Source organism: Theropithecus gelada, chromosome 2, assembly GCF_003255815.1.
Source record: "Theropithecus gelada isolate Dixy chromosome 2, Tgel_1.0, whole genome shotgun sequence".
NCBI classification, from domain to species: domain Eukaryota; kingdom Metazoa; phylum Chordata; class Mammalia; order Primates; family Cercopithecidae; genus Theropithecus; species Theropithecus gelada.
The window spans coordinates 83,193,886-83,219,131 of NC_037669.1; the positions used below are offsets into that span (position 1 = coordinate 83,193,886).

The 25,246-nt window shown below is 42.9% G+C and overlaps 1 protein-coding gene across 1 annotated transcript in view; it reads left to right on the forward strand.

Annotated features, from left to right (window-relative positions):
- Window positions 1-25,246, forward strand: part of ARHGEF3 (Rho guanine nucleotide exchange factor 3) — a 339,692-nt gene that overhangs the window by 114,285 nt on the left and 200,161 nt on the right. The gene's annotated exons all lie outside the window — the stretch shown is intronic.

Sequence of the window (25,246 nt, forward strand, 5' to 3'; positions counted from 1 at the left end):
CGAGACTCTAGCTAAAATTAAAGGAAAAAAAAATTTAAGTGGCCCAATAAGCTTCTGCTGACATTCACCTGCCCTGAAGGTCTTGGACTGTAGGAAGCATCTTGCAAAGAAGTCAAGAAGTGTCAAGGTTGTTGAGGCAGGCATGGGGGCTGTTTTCTTTGGACCCTGGAGGGAACCAGTGTACAATGAAGGAAAAAAGAAATCAGAAATGTACAGTTTATTAATCTGTAGATTTATGCCTTCACAGGGAGCTTTGTTTTCCAGAAGGAGAAGTCTATAATCTTTAAACAGATTTTAGGAATCATAAAATTCGATGAAGCACAAAGCAATCAACCTTGCTTGAGAGATACAGAGGTATAGGAAGGGTCAGATTGAACTTCCTGATGCAAGGTTGTCTTCCTCAGCAGAATAGTGATAGTAATAATAATAATAGCCACAGTGTATGGAGGTCCTGCTGTGTGCTAAAGTGAGTTCTAGCGCTAACCTCAGGAGCAAAACTTGCATCTGTAGAGAATGCTCTGAGCTCTTTTTCACCTCCAGGCCTTTGCACATGTTCCTTCTGCCTAGAGCACTCTCTTTGCCCAGCACCACGCTCCTACACACACTGCTCCTGGCCCACCCGCTTCACCTACTGGGTCTCAGCCTTGACATCACCTCCTCTGGGAAGAAGCCCTCGTGACCACCCCCTGAATCTGAGTTCCTGAATCTCCTATGTACCCCTGCAGTTTCTTACTATTGTGCTTAGTTAGTCTTTACTGAAATTTAAGATTGGAAGACTCAGGCATGAAGAGTGTAGCAACCTTTCTCTCTCTTGTTCACTACTGTATCTCTGGGCCTAGCACAGTGCCTAGAACATGTATGCTTAATTAATTTGTTAGATGAATGAATGGAATGAATGAATACCTTTCTCACATCCATCTGACACCAAATACCTTTCTTGCATCCATCCACATGTTATCTTTAGATTGGATTTCAAGTTCGGGTCTTTAGTCTTTTTAATACTGTTCTGACTGGTTCTAGTCACACTTTAAAATCCTGTATAGATCTCAGTCATTTTCTCCAAGTGTCTTATTAAAAATAAATATAGATCATGGAACTATTTTAGCTCAGGTTACAGTAAGCTTTTTATTGAATACAAAGAGACATGTGTTGACTTCTGAAATAGATGTGCGTGTCTTACTGAATGCAAGTTGTGCACTTCCTAAGTCATTTATGGTTTTGGGGATAGGATCTCCATTTCTCAAAGTGTATCCAGTTGTGTGATCATAACCATTAAGTGAAAAAAAAGGCTTGTGTGGTCAGATCTATTTGGGACATACTGAGTGTATTAAACTAAATATGCTCACTACTGCAGGGCTTCTCAGAGCCTTTGATGTGTTGATGTACGTGGAGACTCCATAAGGAGAATTGTTGGAGTTTGTAGCAAACCCCTTGTTGACCAAGTAGATTGTATGCACTTTGGAATAGTTGACATTAACAGTCAATTTTGAGCTATAGAGAAATTAGATCTCTTGTGAGCGAGTTAGCCTTTTTGAAGGTCTTTGTTTTCAGTGCTTGCCCTATCCATCCTCCCTTCAGTATTGCTCCCCTTCTGCTCTGACAGTGGTCATTAGCCAAGGCTTGTGGGTACATGTAGAGTGACCAACCATCCAGGTTTGCCCAGGGACTGTCCTGGGTTGAGCACTGAAAGTCCTACACATCAGGAAACTCCCTGGAACCAGGCTAACAGGGACAATTGATTACCCCACCTATGGCCACGAGACCTCTTCAACTGTTTTCCCTTGAAAAATGTTCTGTGAATTTTTTAGCACAACTCTGGCTTATAGACCTTGTTACTCAAAAGGACCTGTTAGAGACATACTTGGTTTAAGTGACCCTCTGTTTGCCCCACCCTTGCCAAATCTCTCTAACACAACAGTCACATTAATGTGCTGGGCACCGTGGCACACACCTGTAATCTTAGGGACTCAGGAAGATTAGGCAGGAGGATTGCTTGAGCCCAGGAGTCTGAGTCTAACCTGGGCAACATAGCAAGACTCTGTCTCAATAAAAAAGAAAATTAAATTAAATAAAAATAAAATAAAATAAATAAAATAAAATAGTAGTAATTCACTGCAGAAAAAACCAACCAACCAACCAAACAAAAAAAACACCAACCCTGTCCCTGGCTAATTGCAACCAAGTAGGTTTCAGAATTCAATGCAATGTTGACTTCAGGTTCAGCCCTCAAATTCTTAGCTAGCTCACAAGATTTTCCCAAACAGCAAAAGTTGTCAGTTAGGTGATTAGGCCATTTGTGACATTTATCTTGATCTCCTGTCCTTGCCTTGATTTCTTCTGGGCCCTGAGGCCTATTGATAAAATCAGACAAACTGACATCAAGATATACCAGAGGGAGACAGTTCAGGGCCTGGCCAAAGGCCAGATTCCTCCTTGGCCAAAACTGATCTCTCTTTGTCTCAGAGTGTAATCCACAGTGACATGGTCGGGGATTGGGGAAGGGAACCCAACCAAGTGGAAACACCCTCACTCCCAGCCAGGACGCACTTTGTAATTGTCATTATGGTAAATAAAATTGAAGAACGAGAAGGATGCAGAATGTCAGGATGAAGACGTGTGAGGCATCATCTAGCTGACACATCTTCTGTAATGAAATCTGACTCCCAGGTCTGTTAGGCCAGGATGTACATGCTGTTCTAGGGCAGGGTACGCTTTCTGTGAACACTCTGCTTTCTTCTTTATTTAGAAAGGAAGGTTTCAGAATCTCCATGCTAGCAAATTTTCCATGCTAGCAAATTTTCCACATTTATATATGTGTTGGAGAAAACCATTGTATTATAAGCATTTGCAATTTTATTCCTCTTTAGCTTGCAAAGAAAAGGGGTCCAGGCTGGGCGCAGTGGCTCATGCCTGTAATCCCAGCACTTTGGGAGGCTGAGGCAGGAGAATCACTTGAGCCCAGGAGTTCAAGACCAGCCTGGGCAACAAAGCACGACCCTGTCTCTGCAAAACAAATACAAAAACAAACCCCAAAATTAGCTGGGCATGGTGACCTGTGCCTGTAGTCCAAGCTACCAGGGAAGCTGAGGTGGGAGGACCACTTGAGCCCAGGAGCTTAAGCCTGCAGGGAGCGATGGTTGCATCTCCACACTCTAGCTTGGGCTACAAAGAGAGACCTTGTCTCAAGAAAACAAAAAGAAAAGAAAAAAAAGAGAAAGGATCCAGTGTTTGTTCACCGAGGTCCTAGGCAGTTGTGAATTTAAGGGAATGGGGTGGGGGAAGAGGTGATAGTGAGAAATGGTTTGGAAAAGGCAAGAGAAGAAGGAACCACATTGCTCTCGAGGAGAGGTACAGTGGGAGAAGATGGTAGGCAAGATCTGGGTGGCTGAGGAGCAGACTTTTTGGGAAAAGAGAGAGAGATTTCAAAATAACTTTAAAGAAAGTCTTGCTGAGTGAGTTGTATTGCACCCCGTCTTTGTCTTCCCTGCAGACCTCCATTAGTCCTCAGACATTAGGAGTTGCATTTGTGTTTTTTCTTTTTTTGCTGGAGTGTTTGGCTGTAGAGAGGCTCAGAAAAGGCTGTTGACACTCATATTACACATCCCCTTTCCTTACCAAGTGGTTTAGCCCTTTCCCGGATTGTCATCTTCATTAATTGCAGGGTGCATTCTGCCCTTCAGTTCCCATGCTTGTCTAAGGAGACAGAGGCCCTGGGTGTTACCAACCCTCCAGGATTTCCCCACCCTCCTGAGCAAGGTGTGGCACTGTGCCCACCACTCAACCAGACCCATAGATGCTGCAGATGCATTCACCAAGAGAAGGAGAGAGGATGGTTTGGGCTGCAGTGGACGTGGAAGGAACAGTAAGAGAAGACCATCACAGAATGGGAGGAATGAGAAGGCTGAGGGAGGAGGGACTGGGGGGTGTCTTGCTGTGAGGCAGCTTCTCCATCAGGTACTCACTGCACATCTGCTCCCATCTGGTTGGGGCAGTGCTGAGCTCAGAATTCAGAATTTCCACCCTTCCTTGTGAAAATATTTGCTGCAGCTCCTCCTGTTGGGCTGGGGTGGAGACACTGAGGCTCAGGGAAGACACACACCCTAGAGCTGTGAAAGTGTCTGGAGCACAGCTCCTGCCATTGCCTGTAAGTTAACTAGGAAATGCTTAACCAGGACCTGCTGTGAACAAGGCATTACTTTAGGTGCCAGAACTGAGGTTTTAATTAAATATGGACCAAATTTCAGAGCCCTTTTTGTCTTGTCTCCTTCTCCAGTGCCTGATCTTTACTTTTGTCTAGTCCGTTTGAGAAGATTTTCTAGACTCTGGGGCTTAGAAGCAACTTTGGACATTGTAGCCCCAACCTTTTAATATTTACATGAAGAAAACGAGACCTTGTATATTAGTCAGGACTCTGGGTTATAAGTGATAGAAACTCAGTTAAAACTAGCTCAAGTATAAAGGGAATTGGTTGCTCATGTGACTTAGGGAAACTGAGGTGGGTAAGCTTCAGGCACAGCTGTTTCCAGGTGTACTCCTTTTCTCAGCTTTGCCACTCTCTTGGTTTGTCTTCTCCTACCGCAGATGGATGTTTTTGAAGGAACAGGATGACCATAAATAGTCACACATTTCCAGAGGAAAGAGATTTGCTTCCAGGATCCACATATGAAATCCCAGTTAGGACTCTGATTGTCTGGGCTTGGGTCACATAGCTATGCCTTGGCCAATCACTATGGTCAAGAAGATGGGGTACTATGATTGGACAGGCCTTGGTCATGTGCTTCCATCCATAGTCAGGGGGCCAGGTGGACAGGGCTCTGTAACTGGTAGCCTCACTAGAGCCACTTAAGGTGGAGAAGGGGCAGCTGCTCAAAGAAAGAGTTTGGTATTGCTACCAAAAGGGAGAGTCTAGTTCCCAGACAGCCAGAAAATAGTGGAGCCCACTCCTAAGGGTCACTCACAATGGTGAGATCAGGACTAGAACCTTGTCTTTTGACAAGAGGTCCTGAACCTTCTCCACAGTTCCTTGACCCATTCTATTCTCCATGTAAAGAAGTCAGTTGCCAAAACCTCATTGTAGCCGAATGTTTCTTGAAGGTCAGATGGAGAGTTGCTCTGAAATTCACAACTCAGTAAAGTGACAGAGTCTCTAATGCTCACAACACACCAGGCCAGGTCAGCATGTATTGTGGCTTTACCATCTCTACACTGCAAAAGAAGCCAGCAAGCCTTTCATTTCTCTTGCAGTCTCAATTTGTGCATTTACTTTTGTTGAGTGAACGTCAGCCCCAGGCCAGGCTGTGGCAGTCCTGCATGGTAGATAGTATCTATTCCCACTCCAAAGATGGGGAAACTGTGCCCCACCCATGCTATTTGCCTAAAGTACAGGTGTAGTAATTGGCAGAGTCAGCCTTTGAATGCAGGCCATTAGAGTATATTACCTCTTTAAAACAAGGCCGATCACACATACCTTGTCCCCAAAGGAGGTTAGACGTGAAGAACTTTTTAAAAGATCTTTTTAAACTTTTCATCACCCAGAATCCCTTTTGATTTCCTTTACCCTCGAACTTTATTTTAAACCTTTTAATCTTCCCTACTAGATGTATGAAAAAATGATTTGTTACCCCAATTTTGTAATGGTAATTACTAAAACAATAGCAATAACTTCGTTTATCCCAGGTGTCTAAGCCCTAGAGTTCACTTACATTTTACCAAGCACTGTGTTGAGCACTTTGTGCATATATTACTTCTCAGAAAAGTCTTAAGAGGTGAGTGTAGTTTCAGCCTCATTCTCATTTTATAAATGAGAAAATACGCTACCTTAATATTCTGTTGCTAAGTAACAAATTATTATAAATTTATCAGCTTAAACAGCAGCTGTTCATTAGCCTGGAGTTCTGTGGATTAGAAGTTAGGGCATGGTGTGAGTTCTCTGCCCAAGATCTCGTGAGACTGAAATCAAGCTGTCAGTCAGGGCTAGAGTTTCATCTGAGGCCTGGGGTCTTCTTCCAAGTTCATTTGGGCTGTTGGAAGAATTCAGTTCCTTGTGGTTGTCAGGAGGTTCTTATTTCCTTGCTAGCTGTCAGCTTGGGGTCGCTCTCAGCGAGCTTGCCATGTCATCTTCAAAATCAGCAATGGAGAATCTCCCTCACATCACATCCATTCATGCTTCAGATCTCTCTGACTTGAGAAAGAGCCAAATTCCTTTTAAGGGCTCATCGGACTAGATTAGGCCCACTCAGATAATCTCTACCTTGATGATCTAAAAGCCAATGATTAGTTACCCAATCATGGGGGTGGTATCCCATGACATTTCTAGATTCTGTTTGCACCCAAGGGCAGAGGATTATACAAGGTGTACACACTAGAGGATGGGAATCTTGGAGACCATCTTAAAATTTTGCCTACCACACAGAGGTTTAGAGAAGGGAATAACTTGCCCAGAGTCACACAACAGGTAAGCTAGGATTTGAACCTGAATTGACGTTGAGTTAGCAGGCATGAAAATAGCATTAATCTCCTTGTGCAGCTCTATCGAAGCTCTTGGGTGACCAGGAGACCAGCCTCAGGAGGCTGAGGCAGGAGAATTGCTTTTACCTGGAGGCAGAGGTTGTAGTGCGCTAAGATAGCACCGCTGCATTCCAGCCTGAGCGATAAAATGAGACTTTATCTCAAAAAAAAAAAAAAAAAAAAAAAAAAAAGAAACCACTTTCTTTGCTCATCCTTAAAAAGCGACTCATCTGTTTAAGCTTTATCATGAGATTGCAGCAATTCAGTCACATTTTCAGGCTCTACTTCTAATTCTAGTTCTCTTGCTATTTTCACATCTGCAGTGACTTCCTCCATGGAAGTCTTAAACCCCTCAGTGTCATCCATGAGGGTTGGAATCAGCTTCTTCCCAAGTCCTGTTAATGTTGGCATTTTGACCTCTGCCTGTGAATCATGAGTGTTCTTAATGGCATTTAGAATGGTGAATCCTTTACAGAAGATTTTCAACTTACTTTGCCCACAGCCACCAGAGGAAACACCGTCTGTGGCAGCTATAGCCTTAAGAGATGTTTTTGGTTTGTTTTGTTTTTGTTTTTGCATTTTGTTTTGAGATGGAATCTTGCTCTGTCATCCAAGCTGGAGTGCAGTGGAGTGATCTCGGCTCCCTGCAACCTCCACCTTTTGGGTTCAAGCAATTCTCCTGCCTCAGTGGCCCGAGTAGCTGGGATTATAGGCACCTGCCATCACGCCTGGCTAATGTTAGTATTTTTAGTAGAGATGGGGTTTCACCATGTGGCCAGGCTGGTCTCGAACTCCTGACCTCAAGTGATCCACCCGCCTCAGCCTCCCAAAGAGATTTTTTTTTTTTTTTGAGTCGGAATCTCTTTCTGTTGCCCAGGCTGGAGTGCAGTGGGCGCGATCTTGGCTCACTGCACCTCCGCCTCGCCGGTTCAAGCAATTCTCCTGCCTCAGCCTCCCGAGTAGCTGGGATTGTAGGTGAGCGCTACCACACCTGGCTAATTTTTGTATTTTTAGTAGAGATGGGGTTTTACCGTGTTGGTCAGACTGGTCTTGAATTCCTGACTTCAAGTGATTTGCCTGCCTCGGTCTCCCAAAGAACTGGGATTACAGTCGTGAACCACCATGCCTGACCTAAAGAGATGTATTTTTTAAATAACAAACTTGAAAGTCAAAATGACTCCTCTATCCATGGGCTGCAGAATTGATGTTGAGTAAGCAGGCATGAAAACAGCATTAATCTCCTTGTGCAGCTCTATCGAAGCTCTTGGGTGACCAGGTGCATTGTCAGTGAGCAGTAATATTTTAAAAGGAATCTTTCTTTCTGAGCAGTAAGTCTCAAGAATGGGCTTAAAATATTCAGTAAATCATCCTGCAAACAGATGTGCTGTCATCCAGGCTTTGTTGTTCCCTTTATAGAGCACAGGCAAAGTAGATTTAGCATCATTCTTAAGGGCCCTGGGATTTTCAGAATGGTCAATGAGCATTGGTTTCAACTTAAAGTCACCAACTGCCTTAGCTCCTAATAAGAAAGTCATCCTGTCCTTTGAAGCTTTGAAGCCAAGCATTGACTTCTCTCTAGCTGGGAAAACTCTAGCTGGCATCTTTTTCCAAGATAAGGCTTTTTCATCTACATTGAAAATCTGTTGTTTAGTGTCACCACCTTTATCGATTATCATAGCCAGATCTTCTGGATAGCTTGCTGCAGCTTCTGCATCAGGACTTGCCGCTTCATCTTGCACTTTTATGTTATGAAGACAGCTTCTTAAACCTCATGAACTAACCAACCCCTGTTAGCTTCAAACTTTTCTTCTGCAGCTTCCTCACACCTTCATAGAATTAAAGAGAGTTAGGGCCTTGCTCTGGATTAGGCTTTGGCTTAAAGGAATGTTATGGCTGGTTTGATCTTTTATCCACACCACTCAAACTTTCTCCCTACTAGCGATAAGGCTGTTTTGCTTTCTTATCTTTTTATGTGTTCACTGGAGTAGCACTTTCAATTTCCTTCAAGAACTTTTCCTTTGCGTTTACAACTTGGCTGTTGGGTACAATAGGCCTAACTTTCAGCCTGCGTCAACTTTGGACCTGCCTTCCTCACTAAGCTTAATCATTTCTAGCTTTTGACTTAAAGTGAGAGACAGGCAACTCTTCCTTTCACTCTAACACTTAGAGACCATTCTAGGGTTATTAAATGGCCTAATTTCAATATTAGTGTGTCTCAGGGAATAGGGAGGCCTGAGGAGAGGGAGAGAGATGGGATGGTTGGTTGATAGAGCAGTCAGAACACACACATTTATTGATTAAGCTCACCATCTTATATGAGGATGGTTCGTGGCACCCCAAAACAATTACAATAGTAACATCAAAGATGACTGATCAGAGATCACCATAACAGATATGTAATAATGAAAAAGTTTGAACTATTGAATTTTGAATGAACAAAGTGTGATGCAGAGATGTGAACTGAGCACACACTGTTAGAAAAAATGGCACTGGGCCGGGCGCGGTGGCTCAAGCCTGTAATCCCAGCACTTTGGGAGGCCGAGGCGGGTGGATCACGAGGTCAGGAGATCGAGACCATCCTGGCTAACATGGTGAAACCCCGTCTCTACTAAAAATACAAAAAAAAAACTAGCCAGGCGTGGTGGCGGGCGCCTGTAGTCCCAGCTACTCGGAGGCTGAGGCAGGAGAATGGCGTGAACCTGGGAGGCGGAGCTTGCAGTGAGCCGAGATCGCGCCACTGCACTCCAGCCTGGGTGACACAGCGCGAGACTCCGTCTCAAAAAAAAAAAAAAAAAAGAAAAAATGGCACTGATAGACTTGCTCAGTGCAGGTTTACCACAAACCTTCAGTTTGTAAAAAATACAATACCTGCAAAGTGCAATAAAGCAAAGTGCAATAAAATGAGATATTCCTATCATAAAAACAATAGCAATAATAATGTATTTCATTTATTATCCTTTGGAATGTGCTAGCTACTGCTCCTAGTACTTTGCAAGTAATCACATTCCCCCACACCACTATTTAGTCAACATTATTATTATCCTCAGTTTTCAAACGGGAAAACTTCTACCAGAATCATCCTCAAACACCCACAGCAATTAAGTCGTGGATGTAGCTTTTGAACCCAGTCAGTCTGGTTTCAGAGCCTGTGTTCTCAATAATGTGATGATTGTAACAAGTGCAATTGATGCAGAGGCATATAATGTAAAGCATATGTTTATAGGATTTAAACCATAACTAAAGAAAAGCAAATTAAAACCATAAAAACTAAAGTGATCCCTTCTTATAGGGAGAAAATATATTAATATATACATAGAAAAAAGTGTTGTCACTGTTGAACAACAATATGGAGTAGATGAAGTCCCAGGGAACTGTTGTGTTACATACTTTAAGTCTGAATTTTTTTTAAAGAGAGTGTGTATTGCCTTTATAATTAGCAAAACAATAAATTTAGAATAATTGAAAAAGAACTCCTTCCACAATCACAATGTTCCACAAGCAAGAGGAGGCTTATATTAAAAGTTTCAGGTCTTAGAACACATCGGGGTGTTTCACTGAATATGTGCTGTGGGCCGGGCGTCGTGGCTCACGCCTGTAATCCCAGCACTTTGGGAGGCCCAGGCGGATGGATCACTTGAGGTCAGGAGTTTGAGACCAGCCTGGCCAACATGACAAAACCCTGTCTCTACTAAAAGTACAAAAATTAGCCAGATGTGTTGGCACACTCCTGGGACCCCAGCTACTTGGGAGGCTGAGGCAGGAGAATTGCTTGAACCCAGGAATCAGAGGTTACAGTGAGCCGAGATCGTGCCACTGCACTCCACCCTGTGTGATAGAGCGAGACTCTGCCTCAAAAACAGAACATGTGGCTAAGCCTCTGGGGACTGATGAAATCTGGGTGCACAGAAGAGGCTGGCACATGCTGTGCTATACTCTGCTGTGCTTCAAGATGTTTGCTCCCACCTCCTCTCCCGGTCCTCCCCACCTCCCTGACAGTCAATCTAGAGGCTAATTCCATGCGCCCTTGGGTTAGCAGTTTTATTGGTCAGCCCAGAGTCTGAGTTTGGTGAACTGTGCTTGGCAGCCATAATAACAGCCTAGATGGTGAAAAGGTATATGCTTTGGGGTCAGAATGCCAGATTGGGGTCTTCAGACACATTTCAGAGCGTCAGGTCTCTTAGCTGCAAAATGAGTATGGATAAATAATACCATTTCCTGAAAACCAGAGACTTAGTAATTATGTGTGTAAAGTGACCTGAAGAATGCCTCTCATGTAGGTAAGTGTACAGAAAATGTTAGCTCCATATAACTAGGGTTCCTTTATTCCTGAGATGACTGTTTTCTAAAGATAAGTATTTAACAGATGCTTTTTTTTTTTTCTTTTTTTTTTAATGTGAGCTGCACCCTTATAAAGACAAAACCGACCATACCTGGGTTTCCACTTAGTTCTGCGTGTCTCATTTCCCTTCAGGCAGTAGAGAAGCCAGGCTGTGTAGATCCTGACACCTGTGAGGGAAAGCTCGTGTCATCTTCAACCTGCTGACACCAAAAATATGCCAGGAACATTGGAACTCAGATTTAAAGCCATTTCTTTTTCTGGCCATATGTGAAGCCTGTGGGAGTTAACAGTAGGCTTGTGTGCCAGCTGAACAGATTTGCATTTTTGAGTTTATAGATGCCTGTTTATTTTATATAGTTATCATTTTGATTAGTCCGTGCTTAGTCCCTTTTTAGTTCCAGAGTTATGTAGGGTAAAATATGCTTTTACTTTGGCCTTCTGGGTTAATTAGGACATCTTAGTTCTAAGTGACAGGAACTCAACTCAAATTAGCTTAATCAAGGAGAGTTTTTAAAGATACAGGGGTATGGGAAGTATTTCATGGAATGCAGTGGAGCCTCAAAAGTACCTGGAACCAGGCACTGGAAGCCCACTAGAATTCCTGACTCCTCTCTGCTGTTAGCACATTTGCTTGGCCAACTGACTTTTTCCGTTTCTCCATACAGTGGAAATGCAGCCATCTACAGAGAGACAGCCTTCTCTCTCTCAGAGCCAGAATTACTAGGGAGGGATTCTGATTGGTCCAACTTGGGTCACGTGGATACTCTTGTACCAATCAGTAGTGGCCAGGGAGTGGACTCGTGCTGTACCACCATGGTGACTCCTATGGTAACCATAGTAACAGTGGGGGAGAAGGGGCAGTTTCTAGAAGGAGAAGGACGCACTGGGGCAGATACAAATAATTCTTGCCTACAAAATTCTTCTCCATCTCTCCTCCTATCATAAAAGGTAATCATCCTGATTCCGTTTTTTCCTGTTTTGACTCCATGTGGGCAAAACTCCTAACTCCTTTCATCTTTGGTTAGAAGCAGTCCATTTGGTTATTGATTCTTTTCAACCCAGACAATCTGTTCTGGGAGCAAGAATAGCCTGTTTGGCAAGCTATTCAGCAAGACATAAAACATAATAGTCCTCGGGATGAATCAAAATAATAGCCGGTCCTAGAAAATTGTGTTCTGAAATGGCTTAAGGCCATTTCTAGACTGTTGGGAAGTATTGGAGTTCAGTCAGGGGTTTTAAACAGAAGGTGGTCCAAGAATCGGTCTCAGTATTGTTTTGTGGTTAGTGACATTGATGACTGTTCATGGAAATTTTTATTTTTAATTTTAATCAAATGTAGCCTTTATTACATATAAAAAAATGTCATGGTAGTGATCTTGCTACCTCCAAAAGACCGTCATGTATTTGAAAGCATGAGAGGAGGTGGTGATGTTGAGAACTGAGGGAACATACCTATTTAGAAAATCCCCCTTTTCTGAAGCCAAAACTTCCCTTTCTTTCCTCCATGTTAGGTTTATTTTCTCTTTCTGCCAGTGTCTGAATCTGGGAATGGGGATTTGTGTGGGGGTTGGTAAAAGTCCTGTCACTGGATTTTCTTCTCTGTCATCAACTTCTTCCTCTTCACAGTGAACGTGGCCTACTGAATAGATTGGACTGGATAGGATTGTGGCTCTAATACTACCCCCCTTTAAATGCCCAAATCATACTGCCCATTAAATCAATTGAAAGACACAGCTAGAAGCAAGGGGGAAAAGATGGGATCCATTAACACACTTCACAGAGAGTGCAGGCAGGGTGGAAGGACCACACTACCTGAGTCCTGGGCTTTGCAACATCCGTATGTCCTGTCTCTCTGTACAGTGTCAGCTTTCACCACTAATGATGCAGCTACAGGGACTGGAGTTGAACTTCAAGCAAGAGACTCACAGACAAAGGCGCCCCAGGCCAGTGGCACACACTAGCTTTATCAAAGAGACTCAGGGACAAGTACACCTGGTCTGTACCGCAGTTTGCCAATTAGCTGGATGAACAGCTGGCTAATTTCTGTTTTATCTCTTGGGCAGAAGACATGTGAGGCTAGAATAGGTATCTTCAATGGGGAGCCGAGTTAAGGCTTCATGTATGTTAGGTGCTCAAGCATTATTAGTGCCTCTGTATATTTAGTGCCTTGTAAGTCTCATGCATGTTTAGTGTAACCAGATGCCTCATGAATATTAGGTATGTTTTGCTCCTTCCATCCCTTTTTGTCTATGTTAGGTGCACACATTTGACTTATTAACCACTTAATTATAAGTAACATCACTTAAAATATATTCTATTATTGAAGATGAATAAGTCTTACAAACTTATTCTTCCTCTGTAATTGAAATTAGTAGTCTCTAAAAACAAATAGTCATTAGTCTTGATTGCATGGGGCCCATTTGAAAATGGGCTGCCCTATCTAAGTGTGATGATGAAAATTCTTCTCTTCCTTGATTTTTGGGCCTCCTGCATTTGTCATTCTCCACTCAGGAGAATGACATCTCTGCCATCCAACCCTGGAAATCTCAATGAACACAACTTCAGGACCAGCTTTTTTGTGCATGGCTGTTACTGACAACCCCTATGTGGTGCTGGAAATAAAACCAGTGGGATTAGATGCTGTAGCAGCACCAAGGACCACCAAGCGCGTGACCCCTTGGTTAACACACATTCAGGGAAGACGAGACATTCTGCACAGCAGAATACTGCTAACACATGATGTGTTTTTGTATCTCAGGGCTGATATGACCTAACATTTCATTTAGAGAAAAGGGGGAATGAGACTGATTAATTTTTATGGACAGATGAAAATTTGTGTTAAGTGTAAAGCTCTGACTTCAGGGAAGTGCATTTAATTTATGCAGGTTTAACTAAACCACTTCATTAAAAAGAGGATGGAGAGAAAACTTATGACTCAGCACAAGTTAGGTGGGTGACTCTGTCATTTCCTCTGTCTATCCTATTGGAGTGATGGTGATTCTAGATGTTAACATGGGCTTTTTGTGCAGGCTACCCCCTAAAAACAAGCAACAGCTTCCTCTGAGGCTAAACTGAAGGTGTATATACAATACTTGTTCTAGCAGGGAGGAGGCATTAATGAGTGTGGTCTATTGGGAGAAGGGATGTCTGCCTTCACGTGGTGTCTTCCTACGTGGTTTCCATGATCCTTATTTACTGTGTGCTATTTTTCAACTTTTTATTATGAAAAATTTCAAACATATGGAAAAGTTAAAAGATAAGTACAACAAACACTCACCATCTAGAATTAACAGTTCCTAACTTTTGCTTTACTTATTTGTCTCTAGTTGTTGATAGAGTTTGGCTTTATTTTGCTATACCATTCCAAAGTAACACAATTACAGACACTATGATTCTTCATGTCTAAATATTTCAGTATATATGTTCTAATTATAAGTACGTTTTCCTACATTATCATAGCATCATCATCAAACCTAAGTTATCAGTAATTCTCCAACATTTCCTAATATTCCATCTATATTCATATTTTCTCAGTTGTCTTTTATAACTGGTTTTCCCCCAAATCATTCAAGGATCAGGTACTACATCTAGCTGGATTCCTTGTTTGTTTGTTTTTATCCAATCAAGGACCATGATTTCGTTTTGTTGTGTTTCTTAAGCCTTTTTGATTCTCAGACGCTCCCCTCATCCCTCCAATTTTTGAAAAGACCAGTTTGTCTTTTGAGACTTTGGAGGCTGGGCACAGTGGCTTATGCCTGTAATCCCAGCACTTTGGGAGGTTAAGGCGGGTGGATTGCTAGAGCTTAGGAGTTCAAGACCAGCCTGGACAACATGAGGAAACCTATCTCTACAAAAAATACAAAAATTAGGCAGGCATGGTGGTACGTGCCTATAGTCTCAGCTACTTGGGCAGGATCACTTGAGCTCTGGAGTTGGAGGCTGCAGTAAGCTGTGATTGTGCCACTGCAGTCCAGCTTGGGCAATGGAATGAGACCCTGTCTCAAAAAAAACCACGGAACTTTGGAATGTGTCTCACATTTGGGTTTATCTGACTGCTTCCCTGTGATGTCATTTAACTTGTTCCTTAGCTCTCTATATTCCTTATAATCTGGTAATTTGGATCTAAAGACTTAGTTTGCTTTAGGCTGAACACTTTTAGACAGGAAAACATCCTAAGGGATGCTGGTTACTTGCATCTTATTAAGAGGCATACAGTTGGGTTGTTACTAGTGATGCTAACTTGCTACCAGAGTAGACGCACATGAGAGCTCAGACCCTGAGTGGGGAGTGACTCTACTGTCATTTCTTGGTGGATATTTTAGACAGAGTTTTTGGCAAAGAATAGGCACTTACTCCGTTACCTCAAGAAAATGGCTTTTTAATAAGAGAATATATAGTTGCAGGAACCTAGGACTTCTCTTTGTGGGTCTGTTTTATTCCCCTTCTCTCTCTGCCTTCACTTGTTACTGACCTATAGGTTCTGCTCCTGGTGTCTCCTCCTTGTGTGTGGCACTGTTGGGCTTGTCATGATGCCAGCTCTGGACCAACTCAGCATGATCTTTCAGCAGCTCGCTCTCCTGCAGCTTATGGCATAGTCGCAGTTTCTCCATCCCCAAATCCCTAAGAAAACTTCAATTGCATCAGTTTATCTTTCTTGCACTAGGCTCCACAAGGTGGGCACTAGGTGGGCAGTCAGCTGGCTTGCTCTTAAAAGGGCTTCTCTACCTCTTGGTTCAGTCATCTGTGGCCAGAGAGTCAAGGTCAAATGGATCTGTTACTCACCAGCTTGGGCAAGTAATCAGCCTCCCTGAGATTCAGATTCCCCATCTGAAATCATATGTAGCTCATAGGGTTATTATGAGGATTGACTTAAATAATCATATCAAGTATTTAGCACTGGGTGTGTGACATAGTAACTGCTCAGGAAATATTCCCTCCATCCCTGCTACTACTATTATGCCATACTCACTCAGCAGGAGCTGTGGGCAACATTGGTGAAGTGGGGCAAATATCCTGGGAAGGGAACGTGAGGACTATATCCCTGTATTAGTCCGTTTTCACACTGCTGTAAAGAAATACCCGAAACTGGGTAATTTATAAAGAAAGAGGTTTAATGGACTCACAGTTTTGCATGGCTGGGGAGGCCTCAGGAAACTTACAATCATATGTGGAAGGGAAAGCAGGCATATCTTACATGGTGGCAGGCAAGAGAGCAAGCGTGTGAAGGAAAAACTGTCAAACACTAATAAAACCATCAGATCTTGCGAGAACTCACTCACTATCATGAGAACAGCATTGGGGAAACTGCCGCCATGATCCAATCACCTCCCACCAGACCCTCTCTGTACATGTGGGGATTATGGAGATTACAATTTGAGATGAGATTTGGGTGGGGACACAGAGTCAGACCATATCAATCCCCAAACATTTCTAGCATACTAGAAAAACTTTCCTTTTTAAAAATAATTTTTCCAGGGGGCACGGTGGCTCATGCCTGTAATCCAGCAATTTAGGAGGCTAAGGCGGGTGAACCCTTTGAGCCCAGGAGTTCAAGACCAGACTGGGTAACATGGCAAAATCCTGTCTCTACAAAAAATGCAAAAATTAGCCAGGTGTGGTGGTGTGTGCCTGTGGTCCCAGCTACACAGCAGGCTGAAATGGGAAGATCACGTGAGCCCAGGAGGTCAAGGCTGCAGTGGTCTGTGATTGTGTCACTGCACTCTAGCCTGAGTGACAGAGTGAGACACTGTCTCAAAAAAAATTAAAAACTAAAAAAAGTTTAAAAATATAAACATTTTTCCATTTTGTAGAGTGATCAATTCAGACTCTAGGTTATGGAAGACTGAGTCTGGACCATTTGCTGTTTGTGTAGATGTGCCCTTAAATAAAAAAGACATACTTGCTGCATATGGAGATATGTACCAATTTAGAGGGAAGAAAGAAAATTTGTTGTGCAAAAAGCTATTGAATGAATTTTAAATGTAGTCTGGATATATTCTTGACCATTCTATGTATTCCTTCTGATAGGTGTTGACTGATGGTAATTCAGATCTTGTGTATCTTGTGACGCTTGGCAGTAGATTTGGGTTTTACTTTATTTTGCATGCAACTCTCTGTGTACTGCCGCAGACTGGTACTGAACTAACTGTTCTTGGCTTCTTAATCACGGCACCTTGGTTGCCCAATGAAAATATGCAACAAATGACTACATTCTTCTCATGTTTGCAGTTTTGATGTGGTACAAATTAACATCTTGTTTGGAAGGATAAAAGAAGATTATTTTGATAATGAGGTAACAGTTGAAATAATTGACCTCAGCAGGTCATTCTGAGGATTGGAAATTTTTTAAAGCTTCAGAATTAGCATTTTAAAAAGTGATAACTCAAAATGCTGGTGAGGGTACTGTAGGATGGACTCTATCATAGGTGTTCAGTGGTAGTGTTACTTGGTCATCTTTCTGGAAAGCAGTTTGGTTATTTATGTCACAAACCATAAACATATGTAATTATTGGCCCAATAATTCCATGACTGGAATCTATCCCATGGAAGTCACCAGAGATATGACTTATGCACGAAAATGTTTAGTGCTGCAGCAGTTATAATGACAGAAAAAAAGTGGAAAAAGTCTGAATGTCCACTAATGTGAGGCAGTTGGTGTAAAGTGTGGTTTTGTTCTTATGAGTTGTAAGTGACAAGAGGAGGTTGAGGAAGAGTTTTAATTCAGGAAAAATGTTTATTGGTATGTTTTAAGAAGCAGGAAACAAAATTATATATACAGTACAATTTGGGCTATGAAAAAAAAGCACTTGAGGATTAAAAGAAAATACGCTGAAATATTAATGATGGTTTCCTTTTGGGAAGTGAGGTTATACATGATTTTTGTTTTGTTTTGACTTTGCTACGTTTCTATAGGGTGCATATATTAATTTTTATATTTAAGGGGGCAAAAAGCTGAAGTAATAAGACAAATATTTGAATGGCAATTTTGAGTGGAGTCTTAGGTTTTAAGGTTTAAGAATAACAATCCTCCCCAACAGGCAACAGAAATGAATCTAAGTCAGAAATGCAATGAATTGGACTAAATCCCATGCTTACTTAAGATGGAATTTTTAAATATGGCATCACATATGTTTGTGGAGGAATTTCAAATGTGAGAACTCGGTAAAGGTGAACTTGGAGGAATTTTGTCTTCTTCTAACAGCAGCAACAGCAACAACAACAAAAAACCCCATAAATCTTACTTGGATATTTGAGAGGGGAGGAAAGCACCTTGGTAAGAATGGATACTGTGTGCTCAGCCAAGAGAAAAATTATGGCTCTAAAGCAATCATCCTGGACCAAAAGATTCATATTCCAAAGAATTAATAGGTAGCTCAATGATGCCTCTCTGTGTTGGGCACATTATTTTTATGAGTTCGGAGCGCTTGCTTGGACCAGTACTTTGGAATATCACTTTGGAAAAATCAGAGAAAAATACCTAATATGGCAGCCTGTGTATTCCCTTTAGGTTTAATTATGAAACTCAGATAACTACAGATTGCAAATTTGTTTTAGGAGTTTGGGGATCAAAAAGATATGCGGCTTTTTTTTTTTTTTTTTTTTTTTCTGAGACAGGATCTCACTGTCACCCAGGCTGGAGTGCAGTGGCACGATCACGGCTCACTGCAGCCTTGACCCCCTGAGCTCAGGTGATCCTCCCACCTCAGCCTCCCGAGTAGCTAGGACTGCAGGCACATGCCACCATGCCTGGCTAATCTTTGTATTTTCTGTAGAGAGAGGGTTTTGCCATGTTGCCCAGAATGGTCTTGAACTCTTGGGCTTAAGTGACCTGCCCGCCTCGGCCTCCCAAAGTGCTGGGATTACAGGCGTGAGTCACTGCACCTGGCCAAAAAGACATGTGGCTTTTAAAAAATACCTTCCACCCAACAGTATGTTTCCCATCACAGAACTTGTGTAATTATAATCTAAAGTGTTTTTTCTTAAGAAGAACCTCTGCCAGGCATTAGAAAGTTCATCAGCAATTTCTCAAACTTCTCGAGGAGGGAAAAGCCTTGAGGTTTAGACTGGAATAGGCTTTTCAAGTCTACAGAATTGGTACAAATGGATCAGATTTGCTGTTCTTGAAACATAATAAAGGCTCCCGCTGCCTTATTCTTCCAGTCTTGATGTCATGTCATTTTTTTCTTCTTTTAAAAATATACTCATCTCATTATCCAGAGTGACTAAGAGGCCCAGCATATGTGCCACTAAAATACTTGTCCTCGTTTCGCTCTTTCTTTTCTCCTGATACCTGTTGCTCAGGAAATGACTTCCTCATCTGGTTTCATTAGTCATTCTGATGTGCTTTGTCAAATGCCCTTCATTGAGCGCAGTATTGAACATCATCTCCCTACTTCAATAAATGCCCATTTCCCTTCACTTACCACATGCATTTAAAATATATATATTTTAGGGTTTTGGTTTAAACTTTATGGTATCTCTTACATGTAATTTTATGTTATTTAGTGGCACTGAACTTCTTTAATATATTAAGAAATATTTTCGCTACCAAACTCAAAGAGCAAAAGTCAAAAAAATGCAGTGAACAAGATTAGGAAAGAGTCCTTACTTTGAGGCAAAGACAATGCAAGTATCTCAATTAATTCAGATTCAGTAGTTCTCATCAAAAATCTATCCAAAAATCCGTGCCTCTGTGTGTGTTGCTGGAAGAAACACAAAGTTCACTTTCTGGGTGGTTTCCCTTCAGCTGCCTTTCGTTCCTTACACTTGACGCTGGTTTTATTTCTAGAAGAAACCAACCTTAAAAGTCTCTGGTTTAGCAATAGGAGGAGTTCAAAACATTTTTACCTGTTGTGAGTTGTGTGTGTTTAAACAAACTCATGCAACTATTGTTGCTTACAGCCACCGGGTTCATTTCTGCTGGCCTGACAGGGTTTGTGTTGGCAATGGTAGAGAGATGCTATCAGCATCTCATTGTGTACTGTTTGCGTAACGGGACAGGGCAGCCAACTCCAGCATTAAAAAGAATGCTTTGGATTGGATGAATGATTTTATTAAGGTATCTGTCAGATTGGGAAGGTGCAACTGTGACTGACGAGGACCTCCTGAAGAGGATCCCAGTCACAGCTGGTGGGAGGGGGGCTGGCAGGTGACCCAGCCTCAGGAATATGGCTGCACTGCAATGGGCTGGCCACCCAAGAGTGGGAGAGGGTCATCAGTGAGGGAGAGCACTGGCAAAAGCATTGCTCAGTTGCATTGTCCTTTGGGGCTTCAGGTTTTTTGTACCTCAGAGGATCTAGGGCTATTCCGGAAACATCAGCCAAGGGAAGTTCTACTGGATTTTCCTCAGTTAATAGCATCTACACAAGTCTTTCCTTCAAGAACAGTCATCATGTTAGCTGCTAATAAAATAACGTAGAAGTGCTGAAGTTTTGAGCCTGGAAACAATAATTTTAAAGATACATAGTGCTTGAGTTTACTTATTTGCTTTTAGAATGAAGTCACCACTTGTCACCGTGACTATGGAAACATAGGAAATACATTTTGGGGGGTTCTGCTTAAGTCACTACATGTCCTCTAGTAAGGTTCTCAAAATGTGGTCCATAGTACATTAGTGACAACAGAACTCAGGAGCATGTTAGGTATGCAGAATCTCAGGTCCCACCCCAGACCTGAAGCAGTAGCTGCATTTCATTGAGATCCCCAAGTGATGTGTGGGCACATTAAAGTTTGAGAAACATTCTGATTTTGAGGGTGGTCTAGATTTAGGTTGCAGGTACTGTCGACTCAGTAGAGATTTCATGTGAAGCTCTTTAGTCTGGATTTGGGGTGATGGAAATTGGCATGTAAACTGTCCCTTCTTTCTGTAGCAAAAGAAAGTTGGGCTGTGGTAAATTTCAGTTAACCAGGACCCATGTCTCTAGCCACTTGGGACTGAAAATAATTAGTGCAAATCCTTCTGTGGTTCAGACTGAATAGAAGAGGCCACAGTCAGGGTTAAAAACTCTGGTATCCCCAACTCTCACTGTCCTTTCTAGACCCTCCTTCCCCAACCCAGAGGACCCAAATCGCAGCCTTTTTGTCCTGGATAGGCCTGCCTGGAGCTCTTTCTCTAATGCAGAGGATGCCCCTTTTCTCACAGTGTGCACATAGTAGGCCTTTTGCTGACCTTGTGCGTGTCCTTTATTGTCCTATGCAGTAAGATTACCATATCCTGACATGTGACTCATAGGCAAGACAGTCATTTCTGATAAAGGAGGGAAGGGTGGCCATTCCACCTCCTCACTGAGACCCGTGTGTTATGTAATGCATTTCCTGCCTTTGATTCTTTACCCATGTGGCCCTGCCTGTCCACTGTCCTGGCTGCTGTTTTCTTTGTTCTGCAGCAGAGGAATTCGACCTCTCTGGGGCTTAAATCCCACTCAACCCTGGCCATTTCTTGGCATGGTTTTTCCTCAGGTGGCAGTTCACTGCGGGGCAGAGGCAAGTTTCCAAATCCTGCTGTGTCTCAGTTCATCTCATATGTCTTCATTTCAAGAGAGATTTGGGCAAAGGCTAAGCTGATTACAGGGCTCAAGTGGAGCCCTGAGCACATTTCAGATCTGGAATGCAAATTGTTGTCTGCAGTAATCATAGTTTGCACCATGGCCCTACTCAGCCCCCATGGTCATTTTCCTGCTGCAAAATAAGCAGCTTTGTGCTTTCAAAGTGGGAGGTAATGAGGGGGAGAGGAGCACCTAAGGGACATTAAGGAGTGTTTTCAGAACCTGTCTCCAAGCCTGAGTGGGAGCAGAACGGACCCAGATGTGTGTAGGGATGCTGCCACTGAAAAGCTCTGTGACCGTGGGCCAGGAACTCAACCTCACTGAGCCTCAATGTCTTCTAGTCCTTGCTTCAGAGGGTTTCTATGGTGATAAGGTGGCAAGATGTGGCAGGACACTCAACATGGTGCCTGGTATATAGTAGGTGCTCAGCAAGGGGGAGTTTCTTTTCACTGCCTATAGGTGCCATAAGCTTTGGGGTCTGCAGTGGAGAAACACATGCCCTTCTTAAAGGGTGATTCCAGCACACGTGTTGGTTAGTACTCTCCTGCTCTGAAGAGCTTTGGTGCATCCTTCTCATGCTGCATGTGTCTGCAGAATTGAGGGCTGGCTTAAAGTGCTGGCTTGGGGTAGATTTCCTGCATGTCATTCTAGCTGTGTGCTCTTTGGCAATTACTTAACGTCTTTGAGCCTCAGGTATTCTCATTTATAAAATAGACATCATAATCATTTTTGATTCACAGGGTTGTTAGAAAGATTTATGTAAAAACACATGTAAAATTGAGCACCAGTGCTTGACACAAACTGTGAAGGCAGTACTATTGTTATCCCCTTTGCAGAGATGAGGAAATCAAGGTTTTTGTTTGTTTGTTTTTTATGGGTCGAATGACTTCCCAACTCTGCAGCTCATATGTGGTACCACCTGGACTCTGGCCTAGCAGATTGGCTCTGTGGTCCATGGTAGGTAACCCTGACATTGAACCTCCAGGTGTTTGGAAATACCGCACAAACACACTTTAGGTGCCTGATCTTGGGGCTCCCCTCCTCAGACCCCTCATTTTTGTTGAAAAACTCTTTGTTAAATTGGGTTAAAGCAGATCATAATAAAATCACTTTAACCATATTCTATAATGTTACATATAGTATATTTAAAATATGTTTATGTTATGTATTATACTTTTATATAAGATTATTGTATGTAATATCAGCAACAGCTATTTACACAGATTTGCATTCCTATTGGAAATGTCCTAGCCATTGTCAGCACTTATAATTGCTTTTTGTTGTGCCACGTGGGGGCTTATTATCTGTTACGTTGCTGCAAAATTGTTTATCTTATAGTCTCTAGGAAACTGCAGTTGTTACTTACTATGTGCCAGGCACTATGCTCAATGATACATATTTGACTTATTTGATTCTCACAAGAACTTTTTGCGGTGGGTCCTCTTATTATTCACATTTACCAGAGGAGGAAACAGAGGCACAGGGAAGTTAAGTAAATGATCAGGGGTCACACATTAAGTGACAGCACTGGGATTTGAACCTGGGTTATCTGGCTCAGAACTCCTATTCCTCACCTCTGTGCTAAACTGCCTTCCTTTATTTCTGGTTTGTGTTCTGGTTGCTATGCCCTCACCACCTCGGCTGGCTTGGCATTTCCAGATCTCTGGGGCTGCACACTTAACACAGCATTCCCTGAGGCCTGTTACTAAGCATGAGTCTCTCTCAGCCTCAGAGGGTCATTCTGGGGACTCCTCCCAGCACTCCCGGGGTATTCATTCAACCCAGGAGGCCCTTTGTGGCTCAACCACACACATTCTTTTAAAAAATAAAAATCAGCTTTTCATTTTAATGATGACACAACCCAGAGGTGAGGTTCTTGTTATCACACTGGGGGAATCTGGGTGATTGGAGTTGTAAAATCAAGTAGCTGGGGAATTCCTTGTTTTCTCCATAAATTATCCATGTGAGAGCTCTGTGTAATTTCACATTACAGGAGAGAGTGGCTGTGTTTAACTCCTTCTGTTGGAAGGGCAGACTTATTTCACTTCTTACTCATCCAGGAGAGGGAGTTGGAAAGCATGGAAATGGAACTTCTTGTTATTACAATTCCTGGCTTTTAGCAAATATATTTATGTATGTGTACTTTAAAAATACATAGGAAAAACATCTGACTAGTACTGTATTCTATGGCCATGGCCACTGTTCTTGACAAAAAGAATTTCTATCTGGTCGTGCAGCTGTTCTGGCTGAGAAACTTGCCCTGGTTCCCCATTTCCTGCAGGGTACAGTTGGAACTCCTTCCTTGGCTCCGAGCACCTCATCTCTGACCTTTGCATCCCATCCCTTCCACAGACCCCTTGACCATCTCCTCGCCTCCCGAATGAACTTTGCTGTTCCCACTTCTCACCTTTGCGCTGGCCCCCCTCTCCTCAGCCTGGCAACTCCTCTACATCATTAACAACCAGCTGGAATGGCACTCTCACTGGGGAGACCCTGAGAATGGTCCCTGGCTTCTTCGTTTGCAGCCCAGTGCTTCGAGGCTGTGGGAACCAGCAGGTTGAGCAGTGAGCATTGTGTACAGGTCTGCGTCTTCTCTGGCCTGTGAGCTTCTGAGGTATTTTTGCATGCCTGATGCTTTGAACACAGAGCTGAGCACATTCCTGTTGAACAAGAGAAGCTGGTCTCATCTTTGCACATGTCAGTCTGCATTTCTTCCCCAAGAAGGGTTTTGGGTGACAGGTAGAATACCAGGTGGGAGATTGGACCACCAACCTCCAGGCTCCACAAAAGCCAGGCTATCCTGTGGCCTTGGTGCCTGCACTGTGGCCAGTGTGTATTCAGTCACTGCCTGAATGAGTACTGTGGTAAGAGCCTGTGCTGCAGGCCTAGGCTCCGGTCCCTATTCCATTACTGCCAAGCTTGGCACATTGGACAACTTTTTAAACCATTCTGAGCCTCTTTCCTCATCTATAAACTAGGGCTAATAAATGTACTTATCTCATAGGGTGTTCATAGAATTAAATTAGCTCAGCCTACCATCTGACACATAGCAAGCCCCCAATCAATGGTAGTTTGTATTGTTAATAATGAAATGGATTGGTTATAGGATGTGATAAGTACTGGGAAGGAAATCAATAGGGTATTGTGATAGAGAATAAGATGGTGGGGTATAGGGCATAGTCCTATAGACAGCTTGGTCAGGGAAGCCTCCTGTGAGCTGAACTTGAGTGATGACATAGCTGAGTTAAGCAGAAAATGAATTTATTACAATGTCTAGGGTAGCTCAGAGAATTTTGGAAGGACCAGGGAAACAGAGACAACCCCAAATTATACCACCAAACAGTTATTGTAAAGACACTATTGCTACCACTGCTGGGTAGGTGTAGATGCCATGGCTTGCACCACCAACACTGGTTATAGGCCATGGCTACCCAGTCTACCCTCACTCTACCTCTGCAAGCTGCCACCACCCTCGCCGAATGGGGTCTGCAGTGGCCCTGCTGCTTTGCATCCCAGCACATGATTGGCTGAGCCTGCTCATGTTCTCATGCTGTGACTGCAAGGGAGGCTGGGAAACAAGTGTGTGGCACTCTCATCTCCTTTGGTAGAATGTGGGCTCTGGTTCCTGAGTTGGAGGATTCCCCAAAGCTTGCCAGGTAGGGGGTTCCGCTGCAGGAGACTCAAAGGGTGACCCTTATGTCAGAGGCATATGCACGAGAGCAATTCCATCTTGAATAGGAGCTGGGTAGCATGAGGCTGAGACCTACTGGGCTGCATTCCCAGACAGTTAAGGCACTGTAAGTCACAGGATGAGATAGGAGGTCAGCACAAGATACAAGTCATAAAGACCTTGCTG